A 16,664-nucleotide genomic window follows, 5' to 3' on the forward strand; every position below is an offset into this window, starting at 1 on the left:
GCCCTTTTTATGAAAAATGACATATTAGGTCCTTGAACTATTTTCCTTGGCATTTTTGGCCTAAACACTTAATTAAATAATGTTTTATGCCCAAAATTTTATTTTGGACAGTTTCAGCCCCTTAGTTAAAAGATTTGCATTTAAATCCACACTTTTTGCAATTTTTATAATTTTTACCCAAAATCCAAAATCTTTGCATTTTTAGTCCCTTTTGATAAATAAGGCCATTTTAACCCCTGAAATAGGTTTATTTACGTTTATAGCACTTGTTTTGAGAAAAATTTACAATTCAGCCCCCTTAAATTTGATTTTTCGCATTTTTGGGCCTAAATAGCCGAAAAGCCCAAATTTTAGCCCTTTAAAAAGCCTAATATGTATAAAAACTCTTATTTTAGCTGTTTTGACCTTTTGATCCTTGTAGAAACCGTGAATGACATCTTTTTCCCCATCTTTTGTTTATTTATCAAAAATAGTCCAATAACAAATTTTATGTTGTAGTATGTTTATTATAAACTTTGCATGGTAGTTTATCTTGACATGTTAAGTGAAATATATCCTAGATCACATATTCTTCCTTCTTGAACTATAGATCTCAGAATATCTTTCATTGTTAGTACATATTTACCACATAACACAAGAAATCACACATTACATACAAATACACATAGATCTTCACATTTTAGTTGTATTCTCCCCCATAAATCATATGAAAACCGAAAATAGAGGGGTATGAACTCACCTTAGGTTTGTGGGTTCGGTTTTGAAGAGAGAGATGGAAAGATGAAGTGATTTTTGGCCCTAGCAACTTCTTTGAGTAGATCTCGAACTCAAGAAGATTTCTAAGAGTATAAACACCAAAAACTTTGTTTAAAGGAATGATCTAACAAGAGAGTGAAGTTATGAAGCTTGGATGTGTAAGCACTTACCAAAGATTGACAACACTTGATGAAGACTCTTGAATCCAAGACAAATTTTCGAGAATTCCTTGAAGGAAGGAAGGAGATGGCCTTAGAGAGAAATGGAGAATTTTTTTTTGTGTATTGTGTGTGTGTGGTGTGTCTTCGGCCGAAACAAGAAGAGAGGAGGGAGAAGAGAGAGTGTGAGGTGATAGGTGCATGGATGTATGTGATATTTGCATGGTTACATGGGGGATAATGTGGAGGTGGCACTCCAAGTCAACTCTCCCCTTAACCTCTTCTTTTATTGTTTTTTTTTGTTATATGCTTGGGCCGAAATGGGCTAAGGAAGGAGAAAGGAATCACCTTGGCCCATTCTTGCCTTGGCTCGAGCTCATGAGTCCCATAAGGAAAACTTACGGCCCATTGGGCCCTTAGGGTACCTCACGGCCCGATTTTTATATAAAAGAATTGATTTATGGCCCATTAGGCTCATTGGATTTGTTATGGCCCAATAAGGCCCATTAAAGATAAACTAGTGCATTTTAGGCTTATAAGGCCCAAAAAGGTTAAGTCTCATGAGATTGGGTCCAATGAGAGCCCATTTAAGAGTTCTAAGCTCAACATAGTCAAGTTGGAAGCTTATTGGCCCATTAGGCCCAATAAAGAAATCCTAGTCCATATTGGACTTAAACCGGGATTTCTAGGGTTTCCAACCTTTTGTTGACTATTTGAGTGTTTGCATAGAGTCTTTGATGGAATTTTGTTGTCATTGAATAAGCATCATACATGCTTTCAAGTTTTAGTTACAATGTTATCCTTGTTAATTGCTTACAAAGCATCAGAATTCCTAGTTGTGACACCTAGGGATAAGAATATTGAGAGACAGGAGTAAGAGACTAATTGGACTTAGTCAGAGCACGTATTTGGATAAGGTGTTGAAAAGGTTCAACATGCAGAATTCCAAGAAAGGGGACTTACCGATCCAGCACAATTCCAAACTGAGTAAGACTCAGAGTCCGAGTATAGAGGCTGAGATAGCTGAGATGAGTCGATTACCATATGCTTCCGCTGTTGGATCGATCATGTATGCTATGACTTGTACTCGCCCTGATGTGGCCTTTGCTTTGAGCATGGTTAACAGATATCAAGGAAATCCTGGCATGGCACAATGGATTGCGGTAAAGAATATTCTCAAGTACCTACGGAGGACTAAGAACTGGGTCCTTACCCTTGGTGGGAGTGATGACTTTAGAGTGGTTGGGTATAGCGATGCTAGTTTTCAGACTGATAGGGATAATTTATGCTCTCAGTCAGGCTGGGTCTTTACCCTTAATGGAGGAGCAATTACTTGGAAAATTTCCAAGCAGGAGACAGTAGCTAATTGTACTAGTGAATCAGAGTACATAGCAGCAACTGAAGCGGCGAAGGAGGCGATATGGCTGAAGAACTTCATTGGAGATCTTGGAGTTGTGCCAGCTATACAGGAGCCTATGGAGATTTTCTGTGACAGCAATAGTGCGGTTGCCTAAGCTAAGGAACCAAGAGATCACGGTAGATCCAGACACAATGACAGAAAATATCACTTCATAAGACACAAGATAGAAGAAGGACTCCTCGTGGCAAAGAGGGTATCGTCAGAAGAAAACCCAGCAGATCCCCTCACGAAGGGACTAACTAGGGTTAGGCATTTGCAGCATGCAAGAAGCATCGGGCTGAGGGACGATATTAGTTTTAATAATTAGATTTCTGAAACTTGTAAAATGTAATTAACATTTGATGATTAAATAAAACTTGTTATTTATTTATGAGTAAAGTGTTACTATCCTATGTTGATCGTTTACTATTGTTTCAATTTTGCATGTATTGACTTCCAGAATAATTATTTTATTCAAACTCTGCACAGTCGGTCATATGTTGGAACTAGATATTAAGCAAGACTGTCATGAATTTGGCTTGTAAGATTTGTCTAAGGTGCATTAGATATAGCAATGGTTGCTGCAACATTCATGAGTGCTCATAAGGTCTGAGTATTGGATTAAACCCACGCTCGCTTGTATCACTTCATGGAATTTATGTCGAGTGATAGCGAGACGGTAATATCATATATATCTTCAAACTTAGAGATATGAGTTGTTGACTATGAGTTGGTTATCCATTGATTGTACGAAAACGCATCAGTAACTTGATGTCATAAAACGTGCTTTTGTGCATAATTCAACAAGTAGTTAGTACACGCATATGAGTCGAAGTTTATATGTTCCTTCTAGCAATAGAAGCGATATCTGGTCCCCTCGATGATTTGGTTTTGAATTATGTGCCGGGCCCGGTCAGAACCTAATTGATGTGTTCAATTTAGTTCTATGTCAAACAAATCAGAGATCGAGAAACAAATGCTGGACAATAAGTTAGACCATGTTCCATGTGTTTGTCCGGCTGATATCATGAGAACAGAGGAGTATATGATCACTTATCTAAAATAGCGCTTCATAGTTCAATAGAGTTTTAAAGAGCTACGACTGTTGGTTGGTTCCTGAAGTTATACTTGCAACTATAATTATCAGACTTATCTGTGACACCAGTCAAATTTAGGTCAAAAATAAATTGATCAATAATCGTAATTGGGATGAACAAAGTGGTAGAGATTGTAACAAGGTTTCCAAAAATATAAAGAACACTGAAATCCGAGTTATAACGAATAAATTATGACCAATCGAAAATCCGCGACAAAACCGGCAAAACACTGTTCAGCGTAAAAAGTGAATTTTTGATAAAAGACTTTTTAGCCTTAACAATCTAAATGAAAGTTGTAGAATATGTTAAACCGAGAACGTTCATAAAAAGAACGTAAAAATCTGACTTCATATGAGGAAGTTATGATTTTTCTAAGTTTTGGTTTAGCAGTAGACATCTAAAAATTCGAAATATAAACCGATCGATATTTAGCCCACACAACTTAAACGAGAATCGAAAGTCTCGTCAAAAGTAGTACAACGGTAAAAAGACAGACGAAAACGGACGTCGGGTGAAGAAGTTATGAATTTTTAACGGATTTCTGTCCCTGTCTGTTAAAAATAATAATATTAAAAATTAAGTCAAAATTAGCCGACAAAGTCTAAACGAAATTCGTAGAGTATAATTTACCTACGCGTGCATATAAAGAACGCCAAAAACGGAGCTCGAATGCGAAAGTTTAGAATTTCGCAAGTTTTTGGCAAAAAAATCAAGAAAATGTTGAAAACCGGGAATTTTCGCATGGACCCTCTTCGGCCACGTCACCCTCCCATACGAGGCTTCCACGGGTCTGCTACGTGGCATCTTCTGATTGGACCGCAGGCTCATGTGTCATCTTCTGATTGGTCCGATGATGCTCATGTTGCCTTCTGATTGGACCGAAGTCGCGGTCTAATGGCTAGCCGACATCCTTCGCATGAACAGTAGCCGCCTCACCCGGATCCGACACGCGCCTTCCCTCTTTGTCTCGCATCCGAACCTCGGCCTCATGGCCTTCGCAGCTGATGACGCGTGGCTGCTGAGTCACCCTTCGGACCGCACCCTCGCACCTCTATATAAAGGGTGCGAGACTTCTCGGATTTGAGAGGTTTTTCACCCCAAAATTCACCCTTTTTCACCTTTTCACCCCCTAAACTTTCTCACGACCCCCCAAGGCCCCGGTATCGTGTCTAAAACCCGAAGCAAGCCCCGGAGCCTCGGAATTTTCGAGAAGATAACCTCTTTCCAGTCGAAGTTCTACCCGTATAAAGCCGGTTTTTACTCAAAAACTCACGGTTTCTTCGAGAAAGATCATCTATAGAAACGAAACGCTACCCGAATCACCACTTATTAAAGTGAGTTCATACCCCTATAATATACCTTTTTAAATGGTTTTATATGCTTTTTAGGGGGGGGGGGGAATACAAGTTGAACACAATTTAAAATTATGTTAATAATTGTATGTGATAATAATCACACAAAGGGTTTCCGTATGCTTTTAAGAATTACCAAATACTTCCAAAATGACTTAAAGCCATGTTAAATCTTTAAAGTCATGTAAAATCCGTTAAACTCTTTGAAAAAGGTTTTATAAACTATTTCAAATTATAATTGCCAAAATCAGGTTTATATATGTATAAATATATAAATAACATTTGAAGGGCTTAGGACTAATGAATTATCTTATTCCTTTTCCTTGTTTGGATGTGGAATTAAGGTGATGTTATTTTTCCGAAGGTCGTTTCCTTCTTAATTATATATATATATATATATATATATATATATATATATATATATATATATATATATATATATATATATATATATATATATATATATATATTAAACATATATGAATATAAAAGGCTGCTCTATTCGGTATCATTACCTTTGTATCATGCTGAGCAAAGGTGTTCATCCATGAGAAATCATGCTAATCAGACAGAACATATAAATTATAATAGGTATAATTTATGATTCAAAACTAAATATACATGTATGATTCACGATTGTATACTTTCCAAGGAAATTACCAAAATTCATTTAAGTATTCCAGGATATGTATAATACCTTTAATATATGAACAACATATTAAAGAAGTAATAATACATCATACCGGGTTTGCATTAACAAAGGTACAAATACAACGTACCAGGGTTAGCAATTAGAGGGTAATAATACATCATATCGGGTTTGCATTAAAAAAGGTACAAATACAACGTACCAGGGTTAGCAATCATGGGGTAATAATACATCATACCAGGTTTGCATTAACAAAGGTACAAATACAACGTACCAGAGTTAGCAAGCACGGGGTAATAATACATCATACCGGGTTTGCATTAACAAAGGTACAATACAAAGTACCAGGGTTAGCAATCACGGGGTAATAATACATCGTAAATCTCGTTGAAAAAATAAATTTGTGACACTCTTCATGGTGTACTTATCTAAGTACGACCTTAAGTCCTGACTATTAACCAGAATCGCTTGTGGGGAGAGCGTGAATTTGTGTATAGATCTATATGGGACTGACAATCCCGCACCTTTGTTGTTCGCTACAGTTTGGCCGGCAGGCCTAGGGTGTCAAATATCGTATCGTTTCCGACGCCTGAAGAACGTCGCAGCAGGCATATCAGTCATATTAGTATGGTTAATAGAACTCACATGGATAAAACAACGAGTAAATTACTAAGTAATATACTTCTCTTAAAACAGTAAGAAAAGATAATTACATCCTGACCAAATATACCTTCTGTTAGTTTTTACTTACAGTAAAAACTACGTATCATGAAATCAAGTATGGTAAATATACTTGTACTTCTGGTTTTGAACATTTAAAACCACAATGTAGTATTATGGATAATATAATATTTTCCAGGATTAATACTAAGGTTTTTACTATAGAACGGATATAACTAAGAATACTTTTACAAATGAAACGGTTTATGGGATTAAACCACTTTTACAAATGAAACAGTTTATGGAATTAAACTACTCTTACAAAGGAAATGGTTTATGGGATTAACCCACTTTTACAAAGGAAATGGTTTATGGGATTAAACCACTTTTACAAATGAAACGGTTTATGGGATTAAACCACTTTGACAAATGGGAACTTAGTCATTCACTTTCTGTAAACTAGTATAACATAAAACACCTTTAGTGGATAATTCTATAATTCCTTAGTTTTTACATCAGAGTTATACATAAGTAATATCCGATTGACAGTGAAATGTGTGACTTCCGCCTTACTTCCTGTTCCTTGTTTGGTTGTGGGCTTAGGGCAGATACACCCATTTAACTGTCCATTCGATATTGGGTTATATATAATTAGTATAAACTAAGTAATTACAGAGGGAAAATATTGAGGTTATCAATCTATCACCTCAGGAAATATAGGATTTTCTGGAGAAACCAGTGAACTTTTCCAAAGAACTTAGAGTATACTTAACAGAACTAAAATACTTATGAACTCTCCAGCTTAAGTGTTGATCTACTCTTTCCAAATTACTTGTATTCTAAGGAATCCAGTAGACAGGTACACTCCCGAAGCTTTTGAGAAGACTACCTAGTACCGTACCGCAACTCTTGTCTTCTACTGTACCTACTTTGGTGTTTGAATATGTAATGTTTAAACACTTATGTAAAACTTATACTTATTAATGCAATGGTTGTTTGTACTTTGATTACTATATTGCATGTGTTGTGATACTTACCTGAAGTCCTCCGCCCCCGAAAGTTTCCGCCGTTCCGGTTTGGGGGTGTGACAGATTGGTATCAGAGCAGTGTTTATAGTAAACTCAGTATATCAGTCATAAAAGATATACAACTATAAACCCATTGGGATAAAAACAATCTGATCAAGAGTTATACTTTAAAAATATAACAATATTTTATAAAAGTATAAGTACATGCATAATATATATACTAGAATGAGTATCACAAGAAGAACAAAACAAAAGTATTTGGATGTTGGACATTACAATTAAACCTAGACAGTGACGTAATCATATCTGGGATCAATATAGCCTGATCAACTATATTCATTCGAGATATGACCAACATGTGTTTGGGGAGTGATTTTAGTGTTGCAACAGGTCGAACACTTACCTAAGTACCAGAAGAATTCTAGAACCAAACATAAAGATTAAAATACTATGGGAGTATTTTAGGATGCTATAACAAGAAAACTGAAAACTTGTCAAGTTCTTATATCTAGAAGTCTAAGAATCAAACTCATAACTAAAATAACATGGAGGTATTTTACATACCTTTGGGGAAATGTTAAAAAGATCTTTTCTGATAAGTCTATAATTACTAAGTGGATACGTTAAGGTTATATATACCCGAGATTTTATAGACTTAGAATATGTGATTTTCACTCTACTTCCTTTTCCTTGTTTGGGTGTGGTTTTAGAGTAGGATTACTTATTCAAAGGTCAATTTGATCTGGATTATATATAATCGGTACACACCATGTGATTATAGAAGGACCAAAAAGAATTACCTTCGTAAAAATTTAAATTTTCTCATAGATTCTTTAGACATTCCCATTCTCGTGTAAACCCCTTAGATAAACGTAGTTACTCCAGCAATCAATAGAAGAGTCAAGGAGGATCCAACAAAATTTCATTAAGAGAATTCCGAGAAAGAAACAAATGATAAGTAAATAAACTATAGAAATCATTTACTGCCCTTACCCTATTAAGGACACCAATGAGAGATTCGCATGAACTTCCGAAATTCAAAATCTTCATTACGAAGTAATGGGGGTCAGTGTCAGAATCGGAAGTAAGACAACTCGGGAATTCAATATACCTACAGAGGAGAAGGACACCCTATAGATACCAGGAGGAAACAAATCATTACCACCCAGAATAGAACAGAGAACAAAAGAAAACCACATGTGATTCATGTGAAGTGTTTGAGCGCCTTTTCATCTAAGTAATAACTAGTAAATCGATTCAACCTAGTGAGTTAGTGATTTCATTACTCACATTAGGTTTTGAGCTTATCCTCTTTTCCTGTCACGGCTAATAAAAATAAATCAGATCACAAAATCTTAATTGATAGTGATTACTTCTCAAATTCATAAGTCTATTTTATGTAGACACCGTTATGAATTGTTTTTGAATATTTTCGAAAGTTGGAAAACGATATCCACCCATCGAAGGTAACTTAGTTCGGATGATACTCGGTTCATAACCATTCTAGAAACTTATTTATGTACCTTACCAGGACTGCATCATGGGGATGCAGGTCGAATCATTGAGAAAAATATAACAAAACGAAAGATTTATACATAGATACAAATGGTTAGAATAAATCTAGAGACAACGATAGTCGCTCACGAGCTCATTTTCTTATCATGAAACAGAATCATGCCTCCGAAGGAATGTAACCAACCCATCGGCAAAACACCAATCCTTTAAATAGATGCGGCTACGTTTCAAGCTGCGGTCACAGCAGCTGTAGCAGCTGTCATGGCACACCTTAATGCTAACAATGCAAATGTTAGTAGTAATGCTATCGGTAACCCCGATCGTGGTGATGGCCAAGTACAGCAACGAGTACCTATTTGTAAGGACACTTCGAACCTTAAGCCTAATATCCTGAAACGAAAGTTCGAAAACAAGAAAGGGAGTTGTTCAACTCAAGAATCTAACAGAGGGCAACGAACTGGGGCAGTCAATACCCCCATCAGCCCTGTTATTCTAGCACTGACCACGCCGTACTTAGGCAACCTCCCACACTGCAGCAAGTGCAACTACCATCATCATGGATTTTGCCGAGAGCTGCATTGCAATAGATGCAACCTGAAGGGGCATACCACCCGCATCTGTAGAACTCCGGTTGAGTTCATCACTTCAACTACCAATGTTGGAACCATTCCCATTTGTCACCTTTGTGGTGAAATAGGACATTACAAGAGGGACTTTCCAACAGAGAATAACGACGGGGGAGCAGGAGGGGTTTGACCCCAATACATGGGAAGCCATCAAAGAACCCTGCTATATTTTGGTACGCTTCCAAACCCCGATAATTATCTATAATTATGATTACTCTCTCGTTCAAATTAAATCACAACATTCATATAAAATTTGAAACCCTAACATGTAAGCTATGATGACTTAGTGTATACATAAGGGTCATTTATAATTAAGATTTGTAGACTTAGAGTGAGTAATCCTGCCTCATTTCCTGTTCCTTGTTTGGTTGTGGATTTAGGGCAGGGTTGCTCAGTCAAAGGTCTTACCAATCTTAATTATACATGACTTGTATACACCAAGCGATTATAGAGAGACCAATTAAGAATCGTTTCATGAAAGTTCATAATTTCAAATTATCAGAACTCTCGTATTAGTAGTACCCGCCAATTTCAAATCAAAAAGGGGGTTCGTAGCGATAATAACAGAATAAAACCAGAAGTGCTGAAAACTTAGGTACATAGGATATTATCCTAGTAATCATTCCTCCCAGAACGACTTAATATCTATTTCATCGAGAAAATTCTGACATCCTTATTCGACATGGTTTGGCCTGGCCCTTACCATGTGAAAATTCTTATGCTGTAAAAGAGAACTTTTTCCTTAATCAGCCGTAAGATGAAATTCTTCTAATCCATAACGTAAAACCCTTAGGTTGTCTCTCATTTCAAAATTTCAAAAGTACCCATGCGAAGGGTACCACGCCATTCTAGCCTACTCAGTAGACAGGAAACTTTAAACGAAAAGCACCGAAGTAGTCTTAGAAGTCAGTAACTACCGAAGTACCCCAATAGATCTCATAGGAAAATCATTGTACCGCAGGTCAAGTTCAAGAATAGAGACTAAGAACTCATTAAGTTATATTATCGCTGCTATGTGTATACACGAGAGTGGTATATAATTTACACTTAACAAGATTAAGGATGTGTAATTCCGCCCTATCTCTTGTTCCTTGTTTGGTTGTGGACCTGGGGCAGAGCCACCCATCCGAACGTTTTGTGAAATCTAAATTATATACGACTTGTATACACGAGGTGATGGTGGATGAGCCAAGTATGAGTCTGATCATGAACTTTGGAGCAAAAGCCTTCATCATATATTCTACCAGGAGGAGTTCAACGTGAGACCACGACAATGGGTCGAGCTACTAAATGACTACGAATTCGAAATTCGTTATCATCTCGACAAAGCCAATATAGTAGCTGATACCCTAAGTCGGAAAGAGTACCCAGGTCGTAGAACCAATCATTGACTATGATAACCCATTTAAATCTGTCCACACAAAGTAAGGAGGCTCAACAAGAAGCCTTGAAACCCGAAAATATGGCAAGTAGAGAAGATAACTAGAACGTGTGCGTGCACGGTATTCCAATATCTGTTATCTCCGCCGAGATAATAGAATCATCTCCCAGTTCAGGCAGTCACTCAAAAATCTCTGGGAACTAGAGTAGTCATGAGCCTATGTGATCGACTATGGTAAAGAATGGGATACCCATTTACCAATTAGTCGAGTCCTTTATCACGCTAGCATTCAAGTTGGTCCATTCGAGACCTTGTGTGGTCGCAAGTGCAGATCCTATCTGCACTGGACTAAATTAGGTAATACGCAACTAGCTAGAGGTCCAATTTCCACACAGCACCTTCGCTGATATGGAATTCATCCGAGAAACTACCAAAAAGAAAATACTAATCAGGAAGCGACATAAAGCTTCCAGAGTTAATCAGAGAAGCTACGGCTTCGATAAAAGAAAACCCTTGGAATTCTAGGTTGATGACCTTGTCATATGAAGGTCTCACCCCGGAAGGACAAGATACGCTTGTGAAAGCGTGGAATACTAAATTCAAGGTACATAGGACCATTCGATATTCTTATCCGAATCGGTCTTGTAGCTTATAAACTTAGACTACCAAAAAAACTTAATAACATTCATCCCACCTTTCACATATCTAATCTAAAGAGGTGTCTATCCGATGAAACACTTGTTATTTCACTCGATGAAATCAAGTTAAATAAAAGTCTACACTTTGTAGAAGAACCAATAGAAACCATGGATAGGGTAATCAAAAGAACCAAGCAAAGTCTTATCCCGTTAGTGAAGGTTTGCTGGATTACAAACCGGGGACCTGAATTCACTTGGGAAAGGGAAGATTAGACCTAGTCCATGAGTATCACTTTAGACTTAATTTCGGGAAGAAATTCCCTCTAACGGGGGGATAATGTGACACCAGTCAAATTTAGGTCAAAAACAAATTGATCAATAATCGTAATTGGGATGAACAAAGTGGTAGAGATTGTAACAAGGTTTCCAAAAATATAAAGAACACTGAAATCCGAGTTATAACGAAGAAGTTATGACCAATCGAAAATCCGGGACAAAACCGGCAAAACACTGTTCAGTGTAAAAAGTGAATTTTCAATAAAAGGCTTTTTAGCCTTAACAATCTAAATGAAAGTTGTAGAATATGTTAAACCGAGAACGTTCATAAAAAGAACGTAAAAATCTGACTTCGTATGAGGAAGTTATGATTTTTCTAAGTTTCGGTTTAGCAGTAGACAACTAAAAATTAGAAATATAAATCGATCGATATTTAGCCGACACAACTTAAACGAGAATCGAAGGTCTCGTCAAAAGTAGTACAACGGTAAAAATACAGACGAAAATCGACGTCGGGTGAAGAAGTTATGAATTTTTAACGGATTTCCTGTCCCGGTCTGTTAAAATAATAATATTAAAAATAAAGTCAAAATTAGCCGATGAAGTCTAAACGAAAGTCGTAGAGTATAACTTTACCTACGCGTGCATATAAACAATGCCAAAAACGGAGCTTGTATGCGAAAGTTATGAATTTCGCAAATTTTTGGCACAAAAATCAAGAAAATGTTGAAAACCGGGAATTTTCGCATGGACCCTCTTCGGCCACGTCACCCTCACATGCGAGGCTTCCACGGGTCTGCTACGTGGCGTCTTCTGATTGGACCGCAGGCTCGTGTGTCACCTTCTGATTGGTCCGATTATGCTCGTGTTGCCTTCTGATTGGACCGAAGCCGCGGTCCAATGGCTAGCCGACATCCTTCGCATGAACAATAGCCGCCTCACCCGGATCCGACACGCGCCTTCCCTCTCTGTCTTGCATCCGAATCTCGGCCTCGTGGCCTTCGCAGCTGATGATGCGTGGCTGCTGAGTCACCCTTCGGACCGCACACTCGCACCCCTATATAAAGGGTGCGGGACTTCTCGGATTTGAGAGGTTTTTCACCCCAAAATTCACCCTTTTTCACCTTCTCACCCCCTAAACTTTCTCACGACCCCCCCCCAAGGCCCCGATATCGTGTCTAAAACCCGAATCAAGCCCCGGAGCCCCGGAATTCTCGAGAAGATAACCTTTTTCCAGTCGAAGTGCTGCCCGCATAAAGCCAGTTTTTATTCAAAAACTCACGGTTTCTTCGAGAAAGATCATCTATAGAAACGAAACGCTGCCCGAATCACCGCTTATCAAAGTGAGTTCATACCCCTATAATATACCTTTTTAAATGGTTTTATATGTTTTTAGGGGGGGGGGGTATACAAGTTGAACACAATTTAAAATTGTGTTAATAATTGTATGTGATAATAATCACACAAAGGGTTTCCGTATGCTTTTAAGAATTACCAAATACTTCCAAAATGACTTAAAGGCATGTTAAATCTTTAAGGTCATGTAAACTCCGTTAAACTCTTTGAAAAAGGTTTTATAAACTATTTCAAATTATAATTGCCAAAATCAGGTTTATATATGTATAAATATATAAATAAGATTTGAAGGGCTTAGGACTAATGAATTATCGTATTCCTTTTCCTTGTTTGGATGTGGAATTAAGGTGATGTTATTTGTCCGAAGGTCGTTTCCTTCTTAATTATATATATATAATATATATATATATATATATATATATATATATATATATATATATATATATATATATATATATATATATATATATATATATATATATATATATATATATATATATATATTAAACATATATGAATATAAAAGGCTACTCCATTCGGTATCATTACCTTTGTATCATGCTGAGCAAAGGTGTTCATCCATGAGAAATCATGCTAATCAGATAGAACATATAAATTATAATAGGTATAATTTATGATTCAAAACTAAATATACAAGTATGATTCACGATTGTATACTTTCCAAGGAAATTACCAAAATTCATTTAACTGTACCAGGATATGTATAATACCTTTAATATATGAACAACATATTAAATAAGTAATAATACATCATACCGGGTTTACATTAACAACGGTACAAATACAACGTACCAGGGTTAGCAATCATGGGGTAATGATACTTCATACCGGGTTTGCATTAACAAAGGTACAAATACAACGTACTAGGGTTAGCAATCACAGGGTAATAATACATCATACCGGGTTTGCATTAACAAAGGTACAAATACAACGTACCAGGGTTACCAATCACGGGGTAATAATACATCATACCGGGTTTGCATTAACAAAGGTACAATACAGAGTACCAGGGTTAGCAATCACGGGGTAATAATAGATCGTAAATCTCGTTGAAACAATAAATTTGTGACACTCTTCATGGTGTACTTATCTAAGTACGACCTTAAGTCCTGACTTATTAACCAGAATCTCTTGTAGGGAGAGCGTGAATTTGTGTATAGATCTATATGGCACTGACAATCCCGTACCTTTGCTATTCGCTATAGTTTGGCCGGAAGGCCTAGGGTGTCAAATATCATATCGTTTCCGACGCCTGAAGAACGTCGCAACAGGCATATCAGTCATATTAGTATGGTTAATAGAACTCACATGGATAAAACAACGAGTAAATTACTAAGTAATATACTTCTCTTAAAACAGTAAGAAAAGATAATTACATCCTGACCAAATATACCTTCTGTTAGTTTTTACTTAAAGTAAAAACTACGTATCATGAAATCAAGTATGGTAAATATACTTGTACTTCCGGTTTTGATCATTTAAAACCACAAGGCAGTATTATGGATAATATAATATTTTCCAGGATTAATACTAAGGTTTTTACAGTAGAACGGATATAACTAAGAATACTTTTACAAATGAAACGGTTTATGGGATTAAACCACTTTTACAAATGAAACAGTTTATGGAATTAAACTACTCTTACAAAGGAAACAGTTTATGGGATTAAACCACTTTTACAAAGGAAACGATTTATGGGATTAAACCACTTTTACAAATGGGAACTTAGTCATTCACTTTCTGTAAACTAGTATAACATAAAGGACCTTTAGTGGTTAATTCTATAATTCGTTAGTTTTTACATCAGAGTTATACATAAGTAATATCCGATTGACAGTGAAATGTGTGACTTCCGCCTTACTTCCTGTTCTTTGTTTGGTTGTGGGCTTAGGACAGATACACCCATTTAACTGTCCATTCGATATTGGGTTATATATAATTAGTATAAACTAAGTAATTACAGAGGGAAAATATTGAGGTTATCAATCTATCACCTCAGGAAATATAGGATTTTCTGGAGAAACCAGTGAACTTTTCCAAAGAACTTAGAGTATACTTAACAGAACTAAAATACTTATGAACTCACCAGCTTAAATGTTGATCTACTCTTTCCAAATTACTTGTATTCTCAGGAATCCAGTAGACAGGTACACTCCCGAAGCTTTTGAGAATACTACCTAGTACCGTACCGCGACTGTTGTCTTCTACTGTACCTACTTTGGTGTTTGAATATGTAATGTTTAAATACTTATGTAAAACTTATACTTATTAATGCAATGGTTGTTTATAATTTGATTACTATATTGCATGTGTTGTGATACTTATCTGAAGTCTTCCGCCCCCGAACGTTTCGCCGTTCCGGTTTGGGGGTGTGACATTATCCAAGTGGGAGACTGTTGGATAAGGTGTCTAAGTCCGTAACTATATTTGGTATCAACTTGACCCGACCCGGCATGGTCCATTTGGGTTGCATTTCACCTAACAACTTGTATGGATATACTTTTGAGAATAAGATGTTTATGATATATTAATATATTATTAGTTATAATATATTAATATGAAATCATATTATTTAATTAGTATTGATCAAGAATTAATTTAGAATTAATTTAGTGATCAAAATGAGGCTAATTAAATATGGACTCTTACATATATATGGATTGGGCTAAGATTTATATAGGATGGGCTAAGAGTATATGAAGTCCATGGATAGTCCATGGAGCTTTTAACCCATGGATCCTATGTAAATGAAGAGTCATGTGTATTAGGGTTTGCATACATGTAACCCGAATCCTCCATACTATATAAAGGGGTCTTTGGCTCAAGAATTGGCACTAGTGTGTGTGAGAACAAGAGTGGGCCGATTTTGTGAGCATCATATTCTCTCAAAGTATTTCCAAGTTGTTTTGGGTGATTTGTGACACCACTTGAGGCATCCACACTATTGATGCTAGGCTCATAAACTCCAAGCTAATGACTACTAAGAAAAAGGTATGTAACTCTATCTAGAATTTTTGTTATTCATGTACCTAGGATTGCATGCTATATATGTTAAGGCTTTGGAAATCATTTTGCATGTATAACAGAGAAAACATAGTTCCAAAGCTTCTAGGGTTGTATGTGCACCTTAAGGTTGTTAGGATGCTCAAAACCCATCAGTTAATGGAAGAAGAAATTAAAACAATTCAACAAGTCAAACGTACCAAACCAAGAGCAGCCGTTCCACTTGTTTTTGTAGTAATTGCTTATAAAACTCCAACATATTTGGTGAGTAAGGAAAGTGAAGACTTGGTGTCGAGTGATGAAGACGAGGTTACATCCAAGGAGACGAGTCCAGTGGTGAAAGAAGAGAAGATTCCTATGGAGCTTAAGAAGAATGAAGAAAAATTGCAAGGCAATAAAGGGACCAAAAGAAAGCTCGATGTGAATGAAATCAAAGCTAAGAAGGAGAATTCGAAAAAAGCTTACATTAGAAGAGTTCAAGCTTACAAGAGGCAATGGAAGGAGCATAAAGTTTAGTTGGTGATGGACTCTTCAGACTATTCAACGTGAGGAGGCATGGAGTCCGGCTCACGACTCCATCAAAAAGAAGCGCTTCTCGGGAGGCAACCCGAGCCCAATTTTAATTTTCTTTTCATTTTAGTTTTTGCATTTTTAGTTTTTTTTAGGAAAATCAATCGTCTCATCATATAAGTAATGGTTAAAACATTAAGTGTAGGGTCCTGACTTGGTTGGAAATTAATTAAAAATTG

The sequence above is a fragment of the Lactuca virosa genome, chromosome 2, assembly GCF_052849685.1.
Source record: "Lactuca virosa cultivar CGN04683 chromosome 2, Lactuca_virosa_CGN04683_v6, whole genome shotgun sequence".
In the NCBI taxonomy this organism is placed as follows: domain Eukaryota; kingdom Viridiplantae; phylum Streptophyta; class Magnoliopsida; order Asterales; family Asteraceae; genus Lactuca; species Lactuca virosa.